The sequence below is a fragment of the Nanorana parkeri genome, unplaced genomic scaffold, assembly GCF_000935625.1.
Source record: "Nanorana parkeri isolate BGI_ZX_2015 unplaced genomic scaffold, ASM93562v1 scaffold22, whole genome shotgun sequence".
In the NCBI taxonomy this organism is placed as follows: domain Eukaryota; kingdom Metazoa; phylum Chordata; class Amphibia; order Anura; family Dicroglossidae; genus Nanorana; species Nanorana parkeri.
The window spans coordinates 3,606,809-3,634,781 of NW_017306290.1; positions in this window are offsets into that span (position 1 = coordinate 3,606,809).

The following is a 27,973-nucleotide window of genomic DNA, read 5'->3' on the forward strand; positions in this document are numbered from 1 at the left end:
GGGGTCTCAGGTGGGATGAGCCTTCAGGTCTCAAAAGGCTGTGCGGGCTCTCAGTAGGGCTCTTAGGTCTCAGGTGGGCTGTGCAGGTTCTCAGGAGGCTGTTTGGGCTCTCAAGGCTGTGCAGGGTTTTAATAGGTTGTACAGGGTGTTAGGACGGCTGTGCGGTGTCTCACCAGGTATTTGAATCTCGCAGCTGGGTTCCGGATGGCATGCTTCCCCAGGAAGGAGAAGAAGATGCGCTGGCACTGTAAACAGGTGCCAGTTCAGACAGGCTGCTGAGGTCAACAGCAAGTGTGGGACTTCAGGTCCTAGTTGTGACAGTGGGCCCTGGGCAATTGCCCACTTTGCACATCAGATAAAACGGCACTGGGTGTGTCCAAAATATGGTAATATTGAATTAACTCATTTATTAACTAGTGTTAAAGAGTAGGACACACACACATAAGCAACATGGGATATTAAGGAGAATTTCCTTAATATGTGAAACAGCTCAAAATGTAATCTTTATACTCTGTAACACTTTCTGCAGAGATAACAAATTCTGGGATATAACAATGGGGTGGTTGGCAAAGATACAGAAAGCATATTTTTTCCAGGAACAGAAAGAGTCCAACATTTTATTGAATATTTACAACTATTGCGTATGGGAAAACAGTCACTCAAAAGCTTCTTAAAGCTTCAGAAAATTAACAGACTGAAATACACGTTTAACTGATATATTCAAGCATAGAACAAAGGTGGGTTCTAAGTCCTGTGTGAGAAACAACTTACATTGACTCCAGCCAAAAATAATAAGATAAAAATGAATAGCCCATTAAAAGATAAAATAACTAGCTTTTGTCGCAATATTCACCTTCAATCTAAAGATTTCTCCAGAGTGCTTTTTTTTGCCATTAGATGTCCACAGTCTGATTGCCAACATTATTCAACTTACTTCAGAGACTTGCCCCAGACTATGAATGGAAAAGGAAAGGAGAAGCAGCACAGTAATGTGCTTATTGCTTTGTCTCTCTGCTTTCTCATTCTATCAGCATGCTTCTTGTTAGTATATTAACTAATTGGCTCCTTCTGCTGCTACTACCTGTCACTCTCCAGTTCTGCTGTACGTGGACTGCAAAAGGCTGTTACGAGGTCAAATTCAGGTACTTACACTGCTTTAATTAGTAAAATGCATGCATTAATGAATACAGCACTGCATTAAATTGTGTCTTCTGAAGGGTTAATCTTTTTTAACCCCTAAGCAGTTTATAGATCGAACACTGAGATACTGTATATCAGGTATTTTGGCCATTCTCCTTTTTTATTTCCAGCAGCTTCTAACATTGCTTTATATTATAATAATAAGTAATATTTTATATTAAGGACTCAGTTTTGATAACTGCAATTAAAGAGGTATTCTAAAAACTAGGGATGCACCGATACCGATACTAGTATCGGTATCGGTGCCGATACCGAGTATTTGGGCGAGTACTTGTACTCGCCCAAATGCTGCTATGCCTAGCCCGATACTCTCTGTATCAGGAAGCCGGGCAGCGAGTCACTACACGCTGCCCGGCTTCCTGATTGGCCAGAAAGCTGGCTCCATGCTTTCTCGCCACCTAGTGATGAGAAGCATGGGGACGGCTTCCCTGCTAATCGAGAAGCCAGGTGGCAAGTCTTTACAGGCCACCCGGCTTCCCGGATGATCAGGAAGCTAGTTGGCGAGTGAACCAGCTGTTTTCTAAACATTTTAGACAATGCAATACAAGCCTCTGGAGGCTTTTTATTCTGTTAATATTTCTTAACAGATGCAGCAGAAAAAAAAGTCCTCATATAAATCTCAGGTTTTTAAAGATAATTTAGTTATCACAAGCTCACATATTTTACATATACTGTATTATTTACATTTAGCATCTTGAATTACACAGTCCTAGACAGAACATTTGTAAAAACTGGAGTGGTATCCATTTAATTTCTTGATCCTATAATGAATCAGTCAGTCAATGGTTCATAGCAGACAGACATCTAAAACATAATTGCTTTAAAATGGTCAGCATCAAATGGATTTTGGCTCTGGTCTTCGTTTTTGTTTAACAGTAAACTTAAATTTGCATGTTAGGAAATGGCTGACTGATTTGTATAAGGAAAAAATGACTTTTGTTTACTAAGCAGAATTTTATTGGACCATGAAGTCAAATAATGGTTCATTAAAAAAAAACTGTAGCCACATGTGCTTTTATTTAGCAAATGCACATTCCCAGCATTCATGGACAGTATGACAGGTCATAGAAAATGATAGTGACAGATATTTTGGAAGGATATTGCTTGACCTCTCTTGATAAAAGTTCACATTCCAACAAACAGACTGTCTACCCAAGTGGTTTTCTTCCTACAAATCATCTATTTAGGCAAGCAGTTAAATGGCTGCTACTTTCAAACTGTAGTTGTGTTTGTGGTTTTGTTGTTGTGGTTTTGTATATCCTTATGGAATGCCGTTAATTCTTTCAGTCCAGGACATAGACTCTCCTAAATCTCTGTCAGTAATAACTTATATATGTATTTTGATTTCTACGTTCTAATAAATTATTCGGTGACAAAATAAAGCTTTTTATGCGAAGAGAAAGTACCCACTTTGTATATTTATACTAAATTCAACATCAAGTTCAATCATCCAGTGCTTTACTTGATTGAAGAATAACGCTGTATTATATTAACTTATATTATTTAAAAAAGTCCCCATATGGGAAACTTATCGGGGGGGAATTTATCAAAACTGGAATAGACACAATCTGGAGAAACTGTGCATGGCAACCAATCAGCATCTCTCTTTAGTTTGCCCAGGTAAGATTTGAAAATCAGAGATAGAAGCTGATTGGTTGCAGTGCTAATCTGCTCCAGAGTTTGTCTGCCCCAGTTTTAATAAATCCCCCCTATCATGTCTTGCTACATTAATCTTCTTCAGGATCATGAAAGAACTGTATCAAGTTAGGCATCCGTACTCATACTATGAAAACTAGCGATGCTCTCTTTCAAAATTAGTGTGTGCCTGTCAGGGACCATAACACCTCCAGGTAGCGCTGGAACCAGGTCCTGCGATTCCTGTGCTCACCTGCAGGTGTTTCCGGGCAGCCAGGAGCTGTCAGGTAGCAGACCCCCACTGGGTGGTGCTGGAATCTGCAACTCCAGTGCTCACCTGCGGGTGTCTCCCAGCTGTCAGCGATTATACACCACCTGGTGCTCCGTGGGAGGGTATTTAATCCCTCCCTGAGTCCTGAGTCCTGTTACCTCACCTTGTGGTTCTATGCTCCCTGGATTTACTTGCCTTGTTACCTTTTGTATGTGCTTGTGGTTACATTTAGTTATTTACTATTACTTGTTTGTGGTTACTTGTGGGTGTTGGTGGGGTTATTTGTGTTATGTTTTGGTGTGTATAATGAACGATATATAAGCTTAGTGGCAGTTTCTGGTGTGGTCACGTATTTGGTCCTCCCGTGTGGGTACCTGCATGTGGTGTGAGGACATCTGCACACGGTACCCTGACAGTGCCAATTACATGTCTGAGTAACACTACAGTGCATATGAACAATTAACTTTTCTTATTTGCTACCTTTTGGTTTGCTACATCTACGATTGAAAGTGTTTTGTTATATCTGTTTGATAAATGCGAGGAGGGGGTCTGTGTTCTTTGCAACCCATCAGAACTGAAATAAGCAGGGCTGACAACACATGCTTTGGAATTCAGAGACAAAAATGCACTGCGATGTCATGTTAAAAAGGAAGGTGGAAGAACAGTATATTTTATGCACATCAACACTCTGCATAGGCAGCATGTTTAGGCCCCTTTCACAAGGGTGGTTCGATCAGGTCTGCCTGTCAGTTTTTCAAGTGTACCCGATCAGATGCCCAATGTAAGTCTATGCGCAGCCGTGTAAACCGACGGTCGACCATTTACACCTGGTTACTCACACCTCCACCCAGGTCTAAAAAAACAAACTGGTCAGAGATCCTGATTGAGAACCTGATTGTGCTAGTTCAGGGGTAATCTTATATAAACGGAAACAAAAAAAAGACTGAGATGGGGTCCGGCAGTTTCAGTTCTTTCTTACATCGTAGGATGGAGGAATAAACTGTACGGACACTGTGTCACAGTAGTGAAATCCGCTCTGTGCTGCTCTGATCAGGAGAGGATCCATGCACCGATCCTCTCCTGATCAGCCCGTGTGAAAGGGACCTTATGTGAATAAAACATGAGAAAATGTGCATCTATTCCAAAGATGTATTAAGCGTGCTTTCTTTTTTTATTTTGCCTTGAATTTAATACTACTCCAATTCATACCAACAGTTTTAGTTACCATCCATTGGAGCAAGTTTCAATCTTGTCACATGATTTCCAGTTTGACATTTTTTTCTTAAAACAATGCAGGACAGAACACTGAGCAAACCATGACACAAAATGAATGTCTAAAATGATTTGCGTTACTACAAGACACTCTGGTATGCTTTCATTAGAACTGTTGTTCCACAGTGTAACTTTATTTTTATAGCACAAGTCAGGCACATCCAACAAGTTTTCTACAACTCTTGTAAGCAAGCTCTGTTTCATGCATTTCCAAATGAAGATTCACACCAACTAATATACTGTAAAAGTTTATTCTGGATCTATTTGTAGACATGACATTAGACACTTTAACCACAGCGCATTCCTGGCAGAGTTATTCTCACACGATTTTTGAAGAATAAACTTCAGAAGTTTTGCTGGCATTTATTCATCCCTACCAGCCAGACATTTAATGTACTCTGTGCTTCTCCATAAAAAAAGTGATTTGTCTGCTGATCAGAACCAGAATTTAACATACAGCAGGCCTTTTTCAAAGTCAGACAAAGAATAAGATTTATTAACATGTAACATTTTCCTCTTCCATATTAAGAGCAGATCAGCTGTAGGTCAGGTCAAAGCTTGTATCTGAAAATAAAAAAGCAGCATACTGTTTAAGGATTGGTGAAGAAGGCAAATTGCAGCACCATCAATAAGTAGGTTCAAATCTGCTTTTATTTTAACACACATGTGGGGAGGTAAACATTAGGGATGCACCGATACCAAGTACGGTACTCGGTACAAGTACACATACTTTTCGAGCTCCAAGACTAGACTAGAGAAAAATTCAAAAGTTAGGAGGCAGCTGTCATTTGTAAGGAGCATACGGAGCTCCTGGGATTTGTACATCTTTGTTTTAATGTATGATTTTGTTTTTATAAATATATATATATATATAAAGGGATGCACAGATACCAGTTTTGCAAGTACAAATACTGATACTTGCCCAAGTACTTACAATTACAAGTACTGATACATTTTTGTTTATTGTCATGTCACAGTTTTTCTAAAACAATATTGACTAATGATTTCAGAACAGTGGTGGAGCACCAGAGCTAGGTCTCAGCTGCAACCGCTGCAACCCTGGTAGTTCTCATGAAAATGCCAAGTATTGGCACTGGTATCTGAACTGGTATCGGTGCATCCCTAGTAAACATGTAAGCAAAAAGAATGCCAAACTCCCCCTTATAATGAGATATGTCTTATAGCCTCTGGCATTGAAAAAATTAAAATCAAACATCATATTTAACATAATTGATTAATAGCAACTAGTTACAAAAGAGTCAAGTGGGTTCTCAAAGAAAATTAATATGGTGACAGCAGATGTCTTGATGATGTTCATGGGTGCATGGAGATGAGGTGCCGGACCACAACCTTTCTCTAGTGGAAATATGGACAATTTTTGGGCCTGATGGCTCTCACAAAACAGGGGACCCCTCAGTGAGAGGGGATACCCAGAATGTGAAATCCATGTGAAAGAAGACTACAAAATTTGCTTCACAAATGGTGAGAAGAGGATTGTGGTTGTGCATATGTTCTTGCCACCATTTCGGAAGCCTATAAAGATTTTTTTGACTCTTACAACAATTACCTGCCACTCTTTTTTAGTCTTCTTTCACATTGATGACGTTCATGACTCTGGAGTGTGAGTACATTGTAAAACTTGTTCGCTATATTTTAACAGAAAAACAAGCCTTGCCTTTTCAGAATACATAAAATAGACATAAGATCTAAAATGAATATCACTTTTTTAAAATGGCGATGTGATTTAGCAATGAACATCTCTCATTTCCCAACACAATACATTCAATTATATAATAAATCGAAGCTAAGTTATTAATATGAACTTGCCTCAAGAGTCAAGTGTTCTTTGTGAAAAGACTGGCAGGGCGGTAGTCCATCTGGTAACTGCAGATGTAATAATCCATAGGTACCTATTTTGAAGTAGAACTCCAGTAAACAAAAAAAAACAAAAACTGTTTTGTTAAGGATGCTGTAGGTAAGAATTAGAACCTCTGTCAAGTTTTTGTTTTTGTCAGAAGATAGACTGATGAAAGGTTACAGCCTCTTACAATTTTTACTGCAATCATTCCGCATTTTTGAATATATTCTTCACTTCATGTTTAGGGGACAACACAGGATGTTAGGAGAGAGCTTCCTAACTGGTACACAGACATTGCAGAAGCAGTCACTTTTCATCGCTATATTAAAAAAAAGCAAGAAGATGCTCTAGTTTAAGAGAACATGGAACTGGTAACAAGCACATCACTGGATAATTTCTAGCAATTCTACTGACTATTCTACTGTAATTAAAAATGTACTGCCCTGACCAGAAGCTGCTATACACATTGGACTACTCTTGGCAACAAAGTCCTTTACAATTTGCTACATGTCTCAAGTCTGAATGCCTGAAGTGCCAGGGTCCCTACCACTTAGCTTAATGGGATACTTAATTGGGATGCAAAATTCTTAGAACCTTAAAAAAAAAAATTAAGTCACTTTCCCCTTGTAAGCGCCACCTCCTGCTCCCTACTCACACAGGCAGACACACACATTGATGTTACTGTTCCCACTTACATTTCTGGTTTAATTTTAATACTGTAATAAATTCTGTCCCTTCTATGTCATGGTACAGTCAACCCTGTCCCTAGTCCATGCTGCTCATTTGTACATTGTCAGACTGGAGTCTTTCTTCATCCCTCCTTCCACCCTCAAGGATACCTGTCCACACCGCTCAGTCTGATGCAATCCCTGGAACTTATGGCAAACCACCAGCACCCTGTTAGCACTCACATGTACTGTACATATTTCAAAGAATGGGCATACTTCTGCAGTGTACATACTTTCTAAGTTACCTGCTGTGAGCATGTTTAGCTAAAGGCTATATTAAATGCATGCCATACATTACTTATGCACTGAACTACATAACCATACCACATTGTACACGACCAGCTTTATTTTATAAGGCACCTACATTTTTTCAGAGCAATAATTAGATTTTCATTTTTTTAGCTCTGCATGTAATAAAAAGTATGATATGAGAGATAGGGGGTGATTTACTAACCTAAACACACGCACGCACCAGGTGCGTGTGCATTTTTACACAGCAAAACGTATTTATCAACCAAACACGAGCAACGTGTCACATTTTCACGCCGTTATGGCGCGTTGTTATGTATTTACGTATGTGCGCGTCATGTAGCATGCGCCATAGGCTACACACCGCTCTAATAGCGGCATGCAAGTCTCTAAAAGCATATTTCCACTAACGCCATATATGGAAAAATCATGCACATGATGCATATATAATGCTGCTTCACAGTTTAGACAAAAATGGTTAGCTCATGCATTTACATTCCTGCATTCATCAACGCAAGCAACACAACGTAGAGCTAATTTACACAACATCACCTTGCAATTCATGCAGGGCTTTGCACAACACACCTGCTGGGTGTGTACACACTACAAAGGTGTCTAGATTCCACCAATAGATCATGCTGGGAGGGAACACACTACAGAGGTGTACACTTGTTTGTGGCGTGTTTATAAGGTTAGTAAATCAACCCCATAATGTTACAATAAAACTTAACACAAAACTGTTGAGATAAATATGAAAACATCTACTCTTGTAACTATTTTTATAAAAGTTTTAGCTTTCATAGTTGTACAGTTTTATTTTTAGAAAGCCACCTGTCCACCAAGCGACAGTTTATCTTGGAAAGATTATAATTTATTCCAAGGATGAGAAACTATGAAGCACAGACTAGTTTGCTACTGCTAGTAAAGTTTAGGACTCTCTTTTCCCCCAGCTTTTAAGTGCCAGTGAGCTTAGAACATGTAAATCTCTGACCCCATGTCTACATTACACACTCAGCTTGGCTCATGTCATAGTCTGCATTGTCCCAGAGTGGGGAATGTGGTCCAGTTTTTAAAGATTTGGAGAAAAGGGTAGTTTAAACCTTATATTGGTGTTATGGAGAACTGCTGAATTGATCATTCTGGTGGAGTTTGCAGCCAGCAATTATGTGAAAAGCACACCAATCTCTTTTAAATAGTGTCTCCATAACAGCCTAAGAATCTACTCTGAAGGTCTTTACACTAGTACAGTACTGGCAATATACAGAGAGCACTTGTAGACTGACCAAAGAAATGACATCTGAAAAGGCTCTTGTTATAAATGAAAAACAGAAATATATCTGAAAGTGCAAGTGTGATTTCCAACAGATGTTGAAGTTTTTATTAGTGAAGTCTTAGACATGTTTCAGCTAGTTTAGAATTTGTTTCCACCTCTAATCCATCAACTGAACTGAATCATGGACTGGCACAGCAAAGGAGTGTGAAGAAATATCACGTGATATTGGAAATGTAGTAAATGCTGGAAAGACATACAGTCTCAACTGACACATATAGTAAAACATTAAATATATAGACACAGACAAGACTGGTCCTTTCTCAGCCAGTTCCTGTGTTTTACAGTACATACATTTCATTTAAGACTAGTGCCTTTTCTACATCTGGCTCACAGGAGCCAACCAACTTGCAGCTAGCTAGGCATGAGGAGTATCTCATAGGAAGCTCTCAGGGACTTTAGATTTAGTAAGCACATTTCCTTAAAAGAGAACTATGGGGTTAGGGCTTTTCCCCATAGTTCTCCTTAGGGTAATGGGAGGACACCAACTTGCGTCCTCCCGTCACCCAAAGCTCAGTATACCGCGAGGTACAGCTCGCGAGGTACAGCTCGCGGTATACTGAGACGCTGCAGTATACCGCGAGCTACAGCTCGCGATATACTGAGACACCACAGCTGAAGCGGATCCCGACAATTATGTCTGGATCCGCCCAGCTGCGTGACAGCTGGCTCTGCCTATCTAGAGGCAGAGCCAGCTGTACCCGCCCACTCCCCGGTCCGTTCCGCCAGTCAGCGCTGGAGGATCGGGGAGGGGGGAATCCAGTCCCTCCCCTGTCAAGGCAGAGAGCTGTGACAGGATCAAGAAGTGAGCGAACGCCGGTATGTGTTCTCTCACTTCCCGATCTACTGAGCCAACCTGTGACAGTTTCACAGGTCGGCTAGAATTATGAGGATGAGTGAAAAGCACTCACCTCATAGTTCTCCTTTAATAAAATTTAAACCACGACTTAATGACATTTAGTTTCCTAAAGCACTTTGGGGGCAATTGAATAAAGATTTTGCTACACTGTGTTGGTAGTATTGTCCCTTTAAAAAGTCCTGCTCCTAGTTTATGAACAGTTTTGTTAAGATTTCCGATACATATGACAGATTCAGGTACTTTCTATTGAGACACTTTCACAATGTGTCACTATGGCTGTTACCAATTAAGAAGGAATTACCGCCAGCAAGTAGTATAAAACTCTCAAACTTTTTTTCAATAATGAATGCAGATCAAACAAATATACATTGCCCAGCTAAGTATTTCTTTACATTTTTGCCTAAACACTTACAGTCATCATGTTTTCAGACTGCTGGCTCCAACTTTTTCAGCTTCACTTCCGTGAACTTCCTGTCGAAAACAAGATCACAAGATCACAAGGTATGCATTACTAGCTGCCCCTCTTTAGCCAAACTTGCATACATATACATATGTTGTGTTCAACAATTAGGATAGATGCTATGCTATTGTAAAATATGCTGTGGGATCTAGGTGAGCTGTTGACACTCCCATCTGTTGGTAATGTCCCAGGTGACCCTTGTATCTTGGACAGTGAGGGGGATGAATGTGTCCCAAAAATGGTCTATGATATTCTCAGCATTCATAAAGTTTGATCCACATATTGTATGCTTACAAAATACACATGCAAATCCCTCTAAAGCTCAATACTTAAATAAAATATGGATCCAGTGAATGAGTCATTATCATCAAATCTCATTTTCTAGGTGTATCAATATTATTAGTTCAGAGGTTGGTCCACTGGGAATACATGAGGGAAAAAACTAATTCAGAGGATTGTTATATACTTATAGTTACTGAAATTATCAGGTTTTGTCCTTTTTTGTATTAACAACCCATCAACAGCAACCCTAATTATGTTGTGGCATCTTTTTCTTTTAAATATCCAGATATTGATGTTCTTTGTTTGCAAAATATTTGCTTGGTTATGAACAATACTTTAGATTTAATGTTGAACGAAATGCCTAGTCAACTACTTCTATCCTGAAATATTTGCAAATGTGTTTGGCTGTATTTGTATAGGGTTCATAATTCTCTAGGTAAAACGTATTCACATCACTCAGCAAATTGTCAACCCCTTTCCTGAAATAGGTATGCTTTTAACTCTAAGTTATTAATTATAAAAGTAGAATACATGTTTTCACGGACAAGAATGTCAATTGTCACAGGTGACAGGAAATGGCTGGCCATCTCTAGGTAGTTGAGGTTTCCTGTGGCAAGGGCACCTGTTGACAAAAGCACAGCAGGTATCTCAGCAATCCAGACACACAGAACAGATATCAAGAAGTATCAGGGTAAATAAAACAGTCCTATTCTTTGTTGACAGCTGATGGTAAATGTCTTTTCCTGGGATGAAAAATTTGGGGTGTCAGATGGTAGTCAGAGCCATTGGAGGTAATTATGGACTTGAGTAGCAAACAAATCTCAGTATCCAAACCATGAGATAGCATATCTAGAAAATCACAGGCAGACAAGAACAGACCAAGTCCCAATACATAGCAGACACACAGAAGGAAAGCCAGTACACAGCAGACAGACAGAAGGAGTGCCAGTACACAGCAGACAGGAGAAGATTGCCAGTACACAGCAAACAGACAGAAATAGGCAGAGATGTAACCAGGAGCATCATGATACACATGTAAACAAATAAGAACAGAAGTGGATAACAGTAAATAAGGCACCAATAGGAAGGTGCTTATAAAACCCAGCTAACATCAGAATGTCAGCACCTTTTCTGTATCATTGAGGATCACCACCAGGAGAAGGTCAAGATTTTTTAATACCATCACCAGAAGTAGATCAGAGGAGGACAAGGACCCTGCATGTCACGTGACTGCCTTGAAGACACCTACAAAAGGTAAGTATATAAAAAGCATAGAGCCATGGAAGGCATAAACACATTATGCGTGCCTGCAGGGGGTGAGTGGGCACAGCCCAGATTTCCGTTTTAATGATTTAAAGTTGCTATGTAAACAAAAATTCTCACTATATTAACAACATATTTCCCCGTTTTTGTTAACATTTCATATGTGTTGCTATAGATTATTGTATTTGTCTAACTGCAAATATGAAAAACGAGACTCTTAGTAAAAAGCTATAAATGTACTTCCAATAGGTTACACAATGTAACTTCTTGAGCTGTATTATTGCACTAGGTGATGTAATTTCATACTAGTGCTGAATGTTATATTACCAGTTGAATGTTTTGTTTCCACGTAAGTTGAATAATAATAATTTTAAAAAAAGTTCTGGGTTTGTGATATAAATAGTATGTCAGGACAAATGAGGTGAAACCTTGGAAGACAGTATGCATTTAAATAACTTAATACAAATTTTTCACACCATTTACAAATGCATAAAAACTGGGATTTATTTTTTTTATAAATTCCTGCAATGGCACCAAAACCTGCAAAAGAAAATGGCTCTGGAATGAATATACAGTTGGATCTCAAGAATATCTACACATTTCTCTAAACGTTGCAGCCAAATATTGTTTTATAAACTATATTTAAAATATAATAGACTTATATCAAAAATCAGTCATTATTAATAAGAGAAAATACACAGACTGCTGAAAAAGATATGTTGGAAAGAGTTATGAATGTCTACAGAACTTTGGGCCAGAAACCATAGCTTCAAAACCACAGATCTAAGGTAACATTGCTGGTCTTTTAGTTCACAGTCTCCTGACAAGAAACAGTCTTGGTCAGTAATTTGTACAGAATTTGGTGAGATGATCACAGGAGAAACTCTTCGTATTCTGCATATATCAGCATTTTTACAGAACACAAAACTTTAAAGGCCAACTGAGCTAAATCCATTCCAGGTGCATCAAAACAAAGGATGTGCAAAGTCTTGTCCAGCCTGTCCCGTGCCAGCATGCTCCAGAGAAGGATGCTTGTCCTCTCTGTGAGAGAGTGGTCTATTTGCAGGGATCAGGGACAGAGCTCTTCAATCAGCAGTGTGCATGAGCTTTGCTGGTTGAAGAGCTATAGGTTTGAATATGGGTAGAGGGTGTGTTGGTCTTCTGCAGAAAGACCACTGGTTCTACACAGAGACCTTCTCTGCACTATGCTGGCCAGCGAGAGACTTTCCTACCCAGTCTGTCCCCTGCTTTATAAAAAAAAACAAAAAAACAATTAAGAGTTTTGTTTTGTTTCACCTCGAATATGTTTAGCTGATATGAACAGAAAGTTCAATTGGTCTTTAAAGTACTTTAAACTCTCAAACTTTTTTCAATAATGAATCCAGGTCAAACAAATATAAATTGCCCAACAAATATTTCTTTATATTAGTTTATTACTTACAGTAATCCAAACATCAGGCTCCAACTCTCTTAGCTCTGCTTCCCTGAACTTCCTGTCTAGTACAAGATCGCAAGGGAGCAGGGGAATGGCTTGCCTTGCTGTGCCTGTGTTTGAAGAAACACATGCAGCTTACTAGCACACACACACAAGGATAACTACATATGTCCCTGCAAGGGAAATGAGCCACCCTAAAACTGAATATTAGGGTCAGTACTTAAATGTCAACAAAGGGGCAGAGGGGGTCGTGACATCACAAGAGTTGTTCCACCCATTTGTTGGCATTTGGGAGCTGGGCTGTCAATAATAGTAGGTCCGCTGCCGAATGCTATTCGTAATTTGGAAGTCCAGAATAGCATCCGAAGACAGACCTACTATCAGTGACAGCCCTGCTGCCGAATGTCAACAAATGTGTGCAACAACAAAACCTTTTTTGTAGGTTTTTTTTTCAAATAAAGGATTTTTTTTTAATGGTGTTGTGTGTTTATTTAAAATTTGACTTTAACAACTACTCCTTACTCGTTCACAAGGGGGGGGCAGTAAGGGGGATCCTGAAAAAGCACCTTGTGCTCATGTCGATGAGGACAGGGGTCTCTTCCCCACACACCCCCACAACCACCGGGCCAGGGTTGTGGGGAAGAGGCCCCTGTCCTCATCGATATGAGCACAATCTGCTATTGCAGGATCCACCCTGGCAAACCACCCTCCCCATGTCAGGGGGCCCACATATGGCTTAGTATGGCGCTGGAGGGGGGTGCTCGTGTCCTCCCCTTTTCTGTTCTGCCAGGCTGCTGCTCGGATCAAGGGCCTGGTAATAGATTTTAGCAGGGACCCCACACAAAGTTTTTTGTGGGCATACCACAAAAAATTCATACCAGATCCTTTAGGTCTGGTTAGAATTTTAGGGTGGACCCCTAAATTGTTTTACTGTTTCTGTGGACTGTCAAAAGTTAAAAAGAAAGATGTCACTTTTTTAATGTCACTTTGCTGCAACGAAAATTAGTTTGTAATTGTCTAACACATCTGAAATTAACGAAAATGTCAGATTAGTCCGAGTCCAAATTCACTTTCAGACCCAGCATGTCTAAAAAATACACAATCATATGCAAGGAAAAATAGAAAAAGGTGGTAACAGAAATAAGTGAATGTGTCTGGGTTCAATTTGCAGGGGTGAGTGGTTGGGTTTGCAACCCTGTATGAAGTCTGAAAACCATTTTCAAGGTTAATAGGCTGCACATTGCCATGGGAGATGCCTTTCAGCTTTATATGGTGTTACAGGAGAGTATAATTATTATGGACAGCATCGGAGTCACCGTATTCTGGCATCACATATTTTGGAAGTTTAATGGTTTTTTGTAACATTTTTGTTATTGCTAGCCAAAATACAGCAGTGTAAATCATTACAGCTAAAAAAAACAACACTTTAAAAAAATTTTTTGGTTGCTACACCTGAATTTTATCCAGCAATAATAGACCTGAATTGAACTATGGTAGTAGCAGCCACAATGAATCTAAAGGTGGCCATACACTGTATAACCCTCGCAAGACTTTTGTCTTGCGAGGGTTGTAAAGTAATTAAAAAAAACGTACGATCTGCCCATCTTGGACAGGCAGGTCATACTTGCGATAATCGCAAGCCAGCCCACTGAGGGGCGGGCTTCCAATGACTGCAATGCTAAAGTGGCAGTGTGCGCGTGCGCACACCGGCCCGTTCGGCAGTTGTTGAACAAGCACGCCACTAACCCGCCGAGAATCGTACGATTCTTAGCGGGTTTTCCAGCCTGCTTGTTCGACAGAAGTCGTGTGATCGTACAGTAGAAACGGTCGCAAGCCTTCCATACATTTTGCGATTATCGTACTGTCGCGGGATTTCCCCGCGATTCTCGTACGATAATCGTACAGTGTATGGGCACCTTAAAAGCCTTAGGAAACTTTACGCTTACTAAAAAGCCATCAACTTTGTACAAACTGCCTTGTGGCACAACAAGACATAGCACATTGTCTTTAAAGTTTATGTACATGCACATACCTGTAAAACTGGTCAGCAGCGGGACGCATTTAAATAAGAATTTTAGACCCAAATTCACTTCAGACAAAAAGCACAGTTAGTAGTTTTACTACAAGAACTAAGATACCAAAGAAGATATAGCAGTGTAAAATAGACCAATAGCAGGGCAATGAAGAAACCAAAGAGGATACAGCAATGTAAAATTAGCCAGCTGCAGCACCATTTTAAAAAGTAGTTTTAGACCCAAACTTACTAAAAGACAAAGAGCACAGGTAGGGGTTTTACTACAAGAAGTAAGATACCTCAGAGCACAAAGCATTGTAAAACTGGCCAGAAGGAGGACAGTTTTAAACAGAAATAATAGGCCTAAATTTTGTATGACTAAATTTTATTTTAACTATGTTGCGATGGGGATGCAGTGGATGTGAGTGATGTAATGTAATGTGGTTTAGATGAAAGCTGTTCTTGCACATATTTTTCTTTCAAATGATGCAAATATAAATAAAAATAAAAGCTCTTAAACAGATTTTCACCAACAACTGCCTAATGTGCTCTAACAACCCCAAGCCAAAAGTAATAAATAAAAGGAAAATACCACATCAAATAGAAAAGAGTAGCTAAGTTGTTTTAGACAGATATTGGTCTTTAAAAAGGATTTTTGGGTTACTGATCTGTGCACACAGGCAAGGCACGTAAGAAAGTGTACCCCAGCACTACAATTCAAAAACTCAAACATAGTTTTTAAAAGTAGATGTAAACCCAACCACTAAAATTTCATACAAACTTTGAAAATGATAATACCATTTGGAAAGCCTATTTTTTTTCAAGCTGGTAATAGTGATAAAAAGGTCCTTGTTTGGGCACTTTGTTATGGGGTGACAATGCTCTCCCTGTCTTCCACAATCTCCTGCCGGTAAATCAACCTGTCACATGCTTTCCAAAGGAAAAAATACAGATGTATACTGTCAATGAATATTGCACTGTTTTTTTTAAAGAAAACCCCTTTAAAAATTTGCAGCCAACCAGAAATAGGAAATATGTCCTTTAAAAATAACACATGCAGCCTGTTATAACTGTAGTGCATAGGGAGAGGGTCCAGCTGTGAAATAAAATCAATTGCAGAAAGCAAAACACAGGAAATATAACTTGTGAAAAGGTCCCGTGTTCACCCTGAAATGTATGGCATACATATCACCATTAGATGTGTGGAGCAGCCTAGAGCACCTCTTAGGTATTAGTGCTAAAGCACCTTATTCAACATCAGATGTGGCACAGCCAGCTAATCACCTTTAAGCATGTAAGTGGCAATACTGGACACATGTAGCGCTATCCCCTACTGTCAGACATGTGGTGCAACTCCCTACTCACCCCCATATATGTGGCATGCCCCTTTGATATGTGTATGGTAACCTCCTACTCTACTTGAGGCATGTTCTGTGAATCTCTACCCATCCTCAGGAATGGATATGTAGGTTTATTAGACAATATGATTTGAAGTTTTAAGATTCTTATTACATGTAATGACCAACTGGAAATACAGCTCATATTTCAAGCTAAGGGCACATAATATATGTAGGTTTGGCTCAAATCCAAGCGACAGAGTAGGAAATTGCATATTCTGCCACTGGATGGGGCTAGTAGTCACACCTATCCCTGTAAAGTTGGATATTTGTTAACCAGTAGTTGCAATTGCCATTGTTTCACAGACTGTCAGCGATTTAAGGACTAGTGTTTCAGAACCAGTTCTATAATAATTAGTAATGTACAGTATTATCAGCCAAAAACATTTAAACAAAAGCTAGCTATTCATTAGTTACTCTAAAAAGAGTAATGATAAAAAAAAAAAAAAAACCTCAGGAATAGACTAAAATAGGTCTACATTTTATTTTGTTTGTGTTGGAGGCAAAATGAGCATTAAAAAGTTATACAAATTAAAATGGAAAATTAAACAGGAGGAAAAAAGAAACAAAAGGAGTAGACTAATAAACAGAAGACGATAAAATAACCTTACTGTCATATTTTTGCAGGATATATAAATTATTTTGATTTATTAATTAGAAACATATAGGAATGCATTTTCCTAGCCACGCTGATCCAAACCCAGAATAAAGTCCCTGCCAAGATAAATGTCATAGGCTTCCCTAATTTAACACATGGGATCAGATGAATGAAAATCCAATTCCCCTTCCACTTCTCAAAAAAGAGCGTCTCACTGCTGGGAAACAAAGAAATGATTTTCTCCTGGAAGTGAATCAGAAGACACACCATCATTCGGTAGCCAGAATATAATTCAAGTGAGCTCGGTATAAAAAGAGAAAAAAAACCCCCAAATCTATCATATAAACATTGTTTAAGAGAAAACTACATTTCTTACTCGAGCTTGCAAATCAGAGCGTGCTAGATCTCTTGATGCTCACAGCTGGGAAATAGGCAGACCCAATGAAAGTGGACTTGGTGATGACCTATGCATACAAGTACAAACAGAAACTGGACAATTAGAAATCTCTTCATTCCACCAAAAGGTAGGACTGCATCTGCTTTATACAACAGTATAATCATGAGAAAGTTATTAATGTATTCAGCATTGCTTCAATTTTTCCTTTAACAAAAATCAGACAGAGCAGCTTTAAGTATGCGTGAGGTGGCAATGTGCACAGTAGCCTGCAAAGGTTCATTTAAATCCTAGCAAAGAAACAAATCTTAACTCTGCCAAACAATCATAATCTCAAAAGCACGCGTGAAAAGCAATATAGTGCACCTGGTTAGAATGTAATTTGGCTTTATTTGTTATGATGATTAGCTTTCCTATACATGCAGTTAAACCGATTTCGAGACAGGATGACTTGGCAAGCCAATTGTTTTAACTAAAAGTAAAATAATCCATAAAATGTGTTTGCTTACTTACTGAATGTCTTTCTGATCTGAGGCCCAAAAAACATTAAAACTACTTTAGCGAGGATTTCTGCCGATCAGAACAAAAAAAAAAAGAGCTATATCATGAACCTGCTGTTATGAAACAAGTGACACATCTGGATTCTGGAAACAAGTGGTTGAATCTAGGCAAAGAAGACTCGTTTTATGAAAGTAGTTTTATCATTGTACAAGTACTGTGCATGTTGTCAATTAGCTGCCTTGAAGCTAGATAACAACAGACCATTTAAAAGGAAATTTAAAGCATGTTTAATGTTCTGAGATTTACAAAACAATATGATTAGTAAGTAAAATAGTTTTAATCTTTGTGTGTCAGTGCTTTGTGAAACCTTTTTTATTCTTACAAAGTTTTAATGAAATAAAATGATATCTGTACATGGAGGCAGCCATATGTGCTCATTACATATGCAGTGTCTGCTTCCTGCTTAGCAGCAGTATACATTTTACAGCACCTCTTATTGTAGTGCATGCCTTCTCAAACTGATTGGAAGCCATTAGCTTTCTATTTTTATCCCTGCAGCAGACATGCTGAATACACTGATGCATATATCCAGATAGCCATATGAGGGAGAATGTATTCATATGTGTATGAAATGCAATCATGAAAATAATGAACAAGCATGTAAAGAAAGCAAAATCAGATAAAAAAAGTGATTAATTTAGGCAAACTGTACTATTATGTACTTTATTTTCTTAAATGTACTTTAGTTTCTATATAATTATTTTTAGCTGTGTTTTTTTTTAAAAGAAAAGCCTTATAAACTATACCCATCAATTACTGTTATTAAAATGAATAATTAAAATGACTATGATTACCACAGGCATATAAATATCATTTTCATTTATTATGTTTCAAAATGCTTTAAGCCTACTAAGTAAAGCAGTAACATAGTGCATACTTTATAGTTCTCTACAAAGAACACTGAACTATTTGTATTTGTCCCTGCCAAAGCTGTCTCACAGTTGTGCTGGCATATTTATAGGCTGGGTTAAGGCAGAACCTACTTTACATAAAGGTTTTGTGTGGCTAACTGTTGGGGCACCCCTCTGTCCAATTCATGAAAACTACAAAAAGGTGTTGGTTGTAATTGCAATAAGAATAGGTCAGTGGTCTATATTCTGACACTGAGGGGGTGATTTACTAACCTAAACACACGCACGCACGCACCAGGTGCGTGTGATTTTTACACAGCAAAGCGTATTTATCAACCAAAAAGTCTCTATAAGCATGTTTCCACTAATGCCATATATGGAAAAATCATGCACATGATGCATATATAATGCTGCTTCACAGTTTAGACAAAAATGGTTAGCTCATGCATTTACATTCCTGCATTCATCAACGCAAGCAAAAGAGGAGGGAACACACTACAGAGGTGTATACATGTTCGTGGTGTGTTTATAAGGTTAGTAAATCAACCCCTGATGGTCAGTAGTTAACCCTTTAACATCAATATTGATACTAAAATGTAATACACCAAACTGATATTAAATATGATTAAACAGATAAAACACACTGCTATAGATAAGTAAATCACCTACCAAACATAAAGAATGTCTAAAAATAACAAGTATATGGAAAAACCAACATATAGACTAGCTTTAAGTGACACTAAACTCAGGAGTTTAATCTTGATCCTAAAGCTGGCCATACACTGATCTTTTTTTTTCGTTCAACCCACGGGCTGAACAAAGTAAATAGACCTGATCCCTCCATCAACACTAACAGCAAGTCGATCGAGGAATCCCTGCTGTTTACATTGTACCGGAGGCACCTGTCAGAATGCCCGACCAGAGGGGCGGCTCATTGGCTGCCAGCTCTGATCGATCGAAGATTTTCTGACCATCAAGGGATGCCGATCAAAAGGATGCTGACAGTGGCACACACTGTGCGAATTTTGGCCGGTTCCTCAAAAACTAGCTGAAATTCGAACAGTGTATTGGCACCTTAACTATTAAGAAAAATGTATCTTATTTATGTTTTACTCGGCTGTAGATCCTCAAATCATCTCTGAATTCATGCTGACACTGTCCTTCCTCCTGGAAGGTGGCTACTTTTGTTCTCCATGGTCCCTGTATGTGTTGTAAAGTACCCACCACTCCAAACTCCCTCCTGTGATGGACTACAACTGCAACACAAATTAGTAAACTAAATGTGAGATTGTAGTCCATCACAGGAGCGAGCTTAAAGTGGTGACTTCTTTACAACACACACAGGGACCATGGAGAACAAAAGTAGCCACCCTCCAGGAGGCGGGGAGAGTTTTGGTATGAATTCAGAGATGATTTGAGGTTCTGCAGCTGAGTGATACACAGATACATTACATTTTTGTTAATAGTTAAGGGACTTGAATGTATTTAAAGGTTTAACTCCTGAGTTTAGTGTCACTTTAATAGATAGTACATAAACCTGATGCTTATTAGGGCCTGATGTATCACCAATTAGACTTTCAGGGCAGGTTTGAATCTTATTTGTGACTGAGAGGAAATAGTTCACATTTTTAATAAGGACACAGTGAACATAAGGTCTCTAATATTCCAGCTTACTGCAGTACAGATGACATCTACAGCTCCTTAAAGCTCCTTGCCTACATGTTTTTGCTATATAACATCAATACAAAATAAAGGGAGGATGTCAATATCAAGTTATGAACTTTGGATCAGGAACCTCTGTTCCGAAAAAGTATTCATTTTATAGTTAAAAAAAAACCCATACTGATCTGAACCACTTTAACTTAGCCAGTAGACTGTTTTGCATGTTTTAACTTTCTGAGCAACTCCCAGTAAGTCATGCCTCGACAATTTATTTCCAGGATCCAGAAAGCAGATCAGATGTACAAGACTGTTTTCCATTTTTAACAGGATAGCTTAGACATTTAAAAAATGTCTTTTGGTTTCCTGTAAAGATTTTCCTGTAGAGCACATACTTTCTGCCCGAAAAGGTAATACCAGTCACTTTAATGCACTTAATTTTTCTAGCAATAATAACATACAACTGAAATATGCCATGCAGAAAATGCAAGTCCTGCAGATTTAAATAATTATATATAAGTTCCAGTGTTCGTGCTTTGTAACCTGGAGGAAAGCAAGTTGTGTCCAAGAATATGTTTTCTTTATTTTTGTCTCTCATACTGGCCCTAAATGCTGTGCAAGTATTCTTTCCAAAGCATTAGGAAAGAATGTTACACCATTCATGTCTGCTGTTGTGTGCCAGGTAAGTATTTTATTTGTATCAGACTGATTTTGTTTAAGGATGTTTTTTCTTACAAAGAAGATCTGAATTTACAAATATTTTACTTCAAACAAAAATAGGTTTTTCTTAAAACAAATATGTTACAGCATTACGGGTAAATTGGTAACATTAGGCCTTGACAGTAGGAGGGTGTTGTACTATGTTAGCCATTGTTTAGTACAGAATGTTGGAGTTTAAGTGATACCCTTTATTGGCTAACTTAAACGAGAACTATGAGGTGGGTTATTTTCACATATCCTGATAGAGCCAATATGTGACAATGAAACTGTCACACGTTGGCTCTATTGATCAGGAAGTTAGCGAACACATATTCTCCGATCCTCCACCGCTGACTGGAGGAACGGACAGGGGAGGGGGCGGGCACAGCTGGCTCTGCCTCTAGATAGGCAGAGCCCACTGTCAATAAGCCAACTGGGTGGATCACCACAGTATTGTCAGGATCCATCCCAGCTGTGGCGCTCTCATTATATAGCGAGCTGTATACTGAGCTTTGGGTCACAGGAGGACATTAGTATACGTCCTCCCATGACCCTTATGAGAACTCTGTGATCAAAAGGTTACTCCATAGTTCTCTTTTAAGTGAATAAAGATGCAAGCTTTTTGTATTCTTTATATCCCTCCCTCAGGCTTATATATTTCTGAAAATGGTTCTGAAACCCACATATTCATTTGTAGGAGGAGCAATGAAATATAAGTATATTAGCATGACAGTTTGGCAATTGATTTTTTCAGGAGGAAAGTTCTATATGGGTCTCCTTTTTTTTAGAACGTATTGAATATGCTGTGTTATCTCCCACAGACAACACAATGGAAGCAGTACATCATTGTACACAGAATGCAGACATAGAGGGTTATTCACAAAGCTGCCGGCTATTCACTTCAGGCTTGTACAGCTGATTCCAGCTGTATATCGGCTGAAATCAGCCGTACATCGGCTTGCTTCAGGTCGGCTGAACATGCTCAGCATGTTCGGCCGACCCAAAGTGCAGAAGGAGTTCGACTCTGAGCCGAACCTCCAGCAGGCTACTCACTTCTGTTTGGCCTATTCTCATACCTCTGTGGTACTGAGCAGAATAGAAAAACAGTTAAAAAAAAGTAGAAAAAAAAGAGAAAACGATTGGGCGGAGCTAGCAGTGACAGCTAGCTCCGCCCAACTGTTTTCTATTGGCCGGGACCAGCTGCATTACAATGAGAACTTTTCGGAGGCGGCGGTAATATGATCTGTCCCTGCAAGTGGCCGGAGCCAGCCGTGAGATGATGGATGGCTCCGCCCAGCTGTCAGTAGCAGGCTGTCAGCCAGCCAATGGCCGGCCGTTCGGCCAGCTTCAGCTTTCACCTCGGCTTAGTCGAGCCAAAGCATTTGCCTTCGGCTCAACTGAGCCGCTCTGCCAACTTCGGGAGCTGTACGGGCTATAGTGAATAGCCCGTACAGCAGCCCTTCAGTTCTACTGAACCAAAGGGGTCCTGGGGCCAAAGCTAGCTGAAGGATCAGCCGAAGCTGCGGCTAGATCCTTCGGCAGCTTTGTGAATAGACCCCATAGTCTTTCACTCCCCGGCTCTTGCTTTGGCTCCTGTGTCTCTGTCCAGACTTCTATATCTTTGCTGGGAGCCCTCACACCCCCCTTTCCTCAAACTCAGATACACACTTTCCTTTCTCCAAACACCCCACCTATTTCACATCTTCTGCCTTAAAGCCAATCAGCGACCTTCCTTCTTACACTGCCACTCACAGCCAATCACAGCCAATCAGCAGCCTCCTATTTTAGACAGCTGCTCACAAACAATCAGTGGCCTCCCCTCCTACACAGCCGCAAATGCTACCTGTAGCCTAGGCTACCATAGTAACAGACAACATTCCTAGAAGAGATGGCATTGCTGAGGTGTCATTCTGCCTTAAAAAAAAGATGCCGTTTGGCAAAAGGGAGTTGGTGGCCTGGCACTGGGCCATGGTCCAGTGGTTAAGAACCACTCACTTATGGTACTGCTAAGGTCATTTGTATAACTAGTTGTTACAGAGGTCAGCCCTCTCGCAGCATTCACTAACTGAGCGCTTACTTTGGCCGGAAATCTGTAAATGCCCTGTCGTTAGATACACTCTCCCAGATGACTGCAACATTCATAATTCCAGCTACCCACCTTATTGGGATATGGGTGTGGGGCTGGCTCTGGCCCCCTTGACCAGTCATCTTAGGAGGTGTCATCCTACCTGCTGGATAGGATAGGGTGTGCCTTTTGAAGTGGTCACAGGTTATTTGGGCCCACTGGTTCTGATGCCTGAATTGGGGGGAAGGATTTCCAACACCAGCATGTCAGCCCGATTGCAACAAGGCCACTCACTGCATGATTGCTTGACAGTTTCTAGATGATTGTGCCAAACCGACACCTACAATTTTATATGGGCAAGTAGCTTATAATATGTACTGTCAGAAGGAATCAGTTTCATCTCACTATGACTGATATGTTGGATTTGATTAGATATGAAACATAATTCCTCTGAACTACGAGACAAACATTTCGCAGACAGTGAAGAGCCAGTGTGGGATATCTTGAAGGTGTGAGATCCTTCGATCTCCAGGCCCCAAGCTGAGTATTTGAGTTTTAATGGTGGACATCTGTCTCCTCTGTTCTACTGATTAGTGAATTATAAAATATCTGATAATATTGATTCCCTCTATACTTTATCTCACACTTGTGATGCATGTTTTCTACATTTTCTTTAATTTCTGTTATTCTGTGCTCAGAGAATATAATATGGCTGTCAGGGCCTACTAAATTTTCTGAGTAAATTACTTCAGAAAATTTACAGATACAAAATGAATGCTTTTCTTTTATCGAATAATTGATTAATAGCTGTCATTAGCTTTATGAAGGTTACTTCTTCGGTTCATTTTTGACCATGAGACATACACATTTAATACTGTGACCACTGCTTCAACCTAGAAAACATGCACAACGTACACTATTTCATAAAGGGATCCTGCTATTGTTTAAAAAAAAACTATCTCCCACAAAGGGGATGAAAAAGGTGTTGAAATGCTGTGTGTTCAACACCATGTTTGTGAACCTCTGGACTGTTACCTTAAAGTCCATCCCCAAACTTCTTCCAGGACATATTGCCTGCATCTAACGTTCTGCAAGGCTTTACATTTAAACACTATACTTTTCACTTAAACATTATTCCTCCTCTTTGCTTCACCAGTCCTCACTTGATCAATCTGCATGGAGTTACCCTTTAGGGCTCATACACATGGGCGTACAGCCGTGCATAGACTGTCATGTCCATGGATGGCTGTACGCAGCACCTGGGCTTCTTATGCATAAAAAAGGCTTGGTAGTCAATTATGTCTTTACAGAGTTTAATTAAGTGGTTGGTAAACAATAAACGTTTTGTCTGTTGGATAGTGTATGTAATAAGTCTGAACTAGGAAGAAGATATAGCAAGAATCCAATCTCATGATTTGTGCAGTGATAGACATATATGTGGTTGCACAAGGGTCCAGTGGGATTTTGAGGCTTGATCTCAGTACAAGATGCCGAGCCACTGCTCATATCTAGGGGTGGGAAATATGTTTCATGTTTCCCTGGTGTTCTATGCTTTACAACGCAACCAGAATTGGGCACTACACATTCTTTTCATGCCCTGTTTGTCACAAAGATTTTTTTTAAAAGCTACCAATTTTCAGGGAGGACATGGGGCCACTAAGTTACTCTCTGCCCAGCATTGCTAATGCAGCATGAGAGAGGAACAAGGCAAACATAAAGGATGCTTCTTCAATATTTCCAGCTCTTGAGACAATCAACAGGCAGGCTAGGGAGATGGGGATCCCTAGATATGGGGAAAGATGGGTAGAGGTTTCTGGTAGTGACAATTGACTATTACTCATGATGGACTATTGCAGTAACAGGATCTGATCATTGTCTGGTTTTGTCATTGGAAATGATAAGTTATAGCACAACAGACCAACTGTTAACCATAAAGTATGAAGTTTGAACTCATCCTGGAAATTTTACTTTCCTTGAATGTTAGTGGGGTGGATTTACGGGAGTGAGCTTGGAGCGGTGGCTACTTTGCAACACACACAGGGACCATGGGTAACAAAGGTAGCCACCCTCCAGAAGGAAGGACACTGTCAGCACAAATTCAGAGATGATTTGAGGATCTACAGCCGAGTGATACACTAATAAGGACCATTTTTTGTTAATAGTTAAGGTACTTGAATGCATTTTTAAGATACAACTTCTGCGTTTAGTGTCACCTTAAGCATATTGGGGTCCTGCTGTATGAATGAGTTTAGTGTCACTTTAATTTTAGCTTGAGAAAAAAGCTTTTTTTTCAGGTAGTCTTAGCAGCAACACATGCTTTCTTATTAAGCAATAATAGGCCAACTTTTATCGACAAACACAAATTGGCCAGTAGTCCCCATTCTGACTGAACTGAATATACAGGTAATACTCGAATAATTAGAATATCGTGCAAAAGTTCATTTATTTCACTAATGCAACTTAAAAGGTGAAACTAATATATGAGATAGACTCATTACATGCAAAGCAAGATAGTTCAAGCTGTGATTTGTCATAATTGTGATGATTATGGCTTACAGCTCATGAAAACCCCAAATCCACAATCTATTTTTGTTTTGTTGGTAACAGGCGGGCAGCGAAGTACAAGGCAGGATCCAATGGAGAGTCAAGAGGCAAGCCGGGTCAGTAGGAGGCAGGCAACAAGGTACAGAAGGGTAATCCAGGAGAATAGTCAGGGAGGAAGCCAGGTCACAGGTATCAACAGGAGCAAGATCAACAGACGACTGGTGCTGGCTGAAAATCACACAGCAATGATCTAAAGCCCTGTGGGGCTTTAAATAGGCTGAAGGCGTGTACTGCGCGTGCGCCGCCGTGATGACGTCACCCGCGCACGCCAGTGTAATGACGTCACGTCGTGCGGGGCGGATTCTGCCGGGTCACAGGGCGTCTGCGCCTGCGCGGCCCAGCGATACTGCCGGGATGTCCCCTCCGTGTGCGTCCCCGCACACTGGCTCGTACTGGGACATTGTACGTCCCTCGGACCGGCACCCGACCTGGAGCCACTCGGACCGGGACCCGACACTATGTTACTGTTTGGATACAATGTGCACCTTCTAAAACAGAGAAAGGTGATTCTCCTACTGAAGTGTTAGGAACACCGATGTGTGTTTGTACACTATCCTCCCCCCTTGACCAGTCACACTACTGTACATCTATTTCGTTCTTGTGATTATCCTCATTCCTTCCTTCCTTTGTCTTGTTACCATTAGAGTTCTTAAACCCTGTCAGTTTAAATTGTTTATTTTGATACTTAGTATTCCAGTTCTTCAGTCTGTTTGTGTCACAGACTTACCCGGCGTGTCCCCGCACTCCAGCGACGTGTCGTCTCGTGCGTGACGTCACAGCGGCTCCTCCCACGGGGCGCGGCTACCCGGGGAAAGGGGCAGTTGGCTCGTCACCCCGCGTTCTCTCGTTTTGGGAAGGGTAAAGGGTCAGCTGGCTCGTCACTCGGCGTTCTCTCGTTTGGGAGACTCGAGTGACGAACAGAGAACCTGCAAGAAAGAGAGCCGGATTTCAGCAGCATCCGAACACGCAGAGCCTTCAGACAAGCCAGTTTCCCCTGCCGCTGTGAGCTAAGAGCTATCCGAGCAGCTAACTGCAAGTATCGTGGGTCTCAGACCCAAGTGCCTCAGAGACTGCTGTGTGTTACTGTGCTTGCTAATCTTGCCATTATCTGAACTGCTCTCAAACTAATCATTTAAAGCCAATGTGTACTAGTTGAAGTGCATCAAAACTGTCTGTGATCCAATTGCCTATGCAGTGCCTCCTGCTCCTGTGCTTGCCAATTCTGCTGCTGTATGTGCTAACTGTTACTTTGCAAAATACCATAGATCAATAACCAAGTGCTTGATATACATATCTGTCCTGTGCTTAACTGCATGTTCCTACACCGCGTCCTATAGCTGTCATTGTTTAGAGTTGATGTGTATGGATGCATAGAGGTAGTATTCGTTTCTGTTTGACAGACTGCCTAAGAATTCTGCTGCCATACTTATAACTTCACAGTAGTTGCAGGTTGGTGCTCCTGGCGGCAGGAGTGGGGTCTGTTAACCACTACTCACAGTGACCATCCCCCCTAATTGGCTAAGGAAGTATATGATGAGTGCGGTCTCCCTATCGCACTTGGTGTAATTGGGAGCCGCTCACTGACCTTCCCCCTAAACCTCCTTAATCCCTACGAGTTCCGCAGCTGTGATCCTGATACACCTGACTAGCCTTGACAGTTTGACCACTCTCTGTAATTTCACTTCAAGATATTCAGCCGATATAACCATTATATTTTTACTACATATATTGAAATTGTGTCCCCACTTTTGTAAATTCCTTGATATATTATTATTATTATCATTCAGAAGTACCTGTAATCGCAGGCCTTGTGGACATATATCATTGTCCAAATATTTATCTAGATACACTGAGGGGAACTTATCAAAACTGGAGCTGACAAAAACTGGAGCAGCTGTGCATGGCAACCAATTAGCTTGTCTTTTTGATTTTCAAATCTTAACTGAACAAACTAAAGAGAAAAGCTGATTGGTTGTCATGCACCGCTGGTCCAGATTTTGTCTGCTCCAGTTTTGATAAAGGAATGAGTTCTTGCTCCTTAGTTCTCTCATCATTATCCTCCACCACATCATTATGTATTTTAGTTGTCACTGAATCCCACCCAACATGCTGCCATGCAGAACAGAACCATTTCAAAAGTAGTATACCTACCGCACACTGCAAATTCAAATAGAAATTGAGGGAGAATATAGCGGGGGCACTCCCCCATTTCAATACTCATTCTTTGTTAGGTCAAACTCTTGCCTTATTCAATTGAATTATTCAAACCCCTCTCAAGTTAGAGATACC